Raw genomic sequence first — 1,582 nt, forward strand, 5'->3', positions numbered from 1 at the left:
GTTCGCTCACTGGCTGGGCATGGTGCTGACAACACCAAGTCAAGGGTTAAGATCCCCTTACCGGTCATCTTTTAAAAAAAAAAAAGAAACATAATTGATTATACATATTTGTACAGAGTACGGAGTTGAATATCAATACCTGTGTACAGTATGTGATCAAATCAGGATGATTAGTATATTCATCATTATGCAATGTAATCATTTTCTGTGGCCCTTTACCAATTTCTTGCTAATCCCCCTCTACCTCCCCTACCTCTGGTAACTTCAGTTCTCGAACATCTTTTTTTTTTTTTTTAAAGGATGACCAGTAAGGGGATCTTAACCCTTGACTTGGTGTTGTCAGCACCATGCTCTCCCAAGTGAGCTAACCGGCCATCCCTATATGGGATCTGAACCCATGGCCTTGGTGTTATCAGCACCACACTCCCCGAGTGAGCCACAGGCCGGCCCCCTCGAACATCTTTTTAATATGCTAATTGGTCATCTGTATTGCTTCTTTTGTGAACTGATCTTTGCTTTTTTTTTTTCATTTTTTGTTCTTTCTGCATTGTTCTTAGCACACCAGTATTTATTCCTAAACTGTTCACTTACCAAGTAGTTGGAAAGGATACTCAGTTAAGGAAAAAGGCCCAAATCAATAGGTTTTTTATTCCATCATTAAAATTTACAAGCATGTCTTGGGAATCATCCTGTAACTTGATTCTGTAGCTGGACAACTCTTAGATCTTATTTGTCAGCCTGCTGAACTGTTCCTTTTTCAGAGACATAGATACCATCCAAAAATTTTCTGATATCCTTGTTTCTGTTTTGGCTTGCTGGATTAAAGCAGCTGAATTTGAAACAAGTTCAATGTTGTTCAAGGATTAACTCATCTTTCTGGGCCTGAGATAGTGAACAAGCAACACCTGGCCTCATTCAAACCCTGTGGATGTATTTTTCCCTCAAATTTTAAATTTCAACAAAAGACCCATTCTACTGAATAGCGACATTGATGGGGAGGTGAACATACACAGACCTCATCTAGTAACGGAAGCCCCACTGTAACACCCTTATCATGATCTGTACCTGACTACAAATAGTGCAACAGTAGCCAGTTTCTTTCTATTTCCCACCATTTGTCAACTCAGAGACATTTTCTTTTCCTTTCCAAGGAGACTGAGCTCTATGTTGATGTGACTGAAGTCTTTCCAGAGGGTTCCTCTGGGGCCCTTCACTATAACTGTGCGTCCCTTCAGAGTGATGAGTCTGATTGCTAAGAATGGTCTTCATTCTTGCAGTAGATGCAGCGAAGAGCTATTTTTCTGTTAAGATGTTCTTCTTACAGGTTATTAGAACTCTCTGTATATTAGGAATATAAACCTTTTGTTTGTCCAATATATTGCAATTATTTCTACCAGTTTGTTGAGTTTATTCTTTTTCAGGCATTATTTGTAGGAAAGAAATTCTGTATTTTTATGTACTAAAATCCGCCAATCTCTTCTCACTTTGAGGCAATAGCTTAGAAAAGTTTTCTCCTGGCCAGCCCGGTGGCGCACTGGATAGTGTGCCGCTTGGGAAGCGCGGTGGCGCTCCCACCCAAGGG

At 40.2% G+C, this 1,582-nt stretch overlaps 1 pseudogene; it reads right to left on the reverse strand.

Moving 5' to 3' along the window:
- Positions 1-726: 726 nt before the first annotated feature.
- On the reverse strand, positions 727-1,269 carry LOC103584593 (annotated as a pseudogene).
- Positions 1,270-1,582: the final 313 nt, after the last annotated feature.

Source organism: Galeopterus variegatus, unplaced genomic scaffold (genome assembly GCF_000696425.1).
Source record: "Galeopterus variegatus unplaced genomic scaffold, G_variegatus-3.0.2 Scaffold67869, whole genome shotgun sequence".
Lineage (NCBI taxonomy): Eukaryota > Metazoa > Chordata > Mammalia > Dermoptera > Cynocephalidae > Galeopterus > Galeopterus variegatus.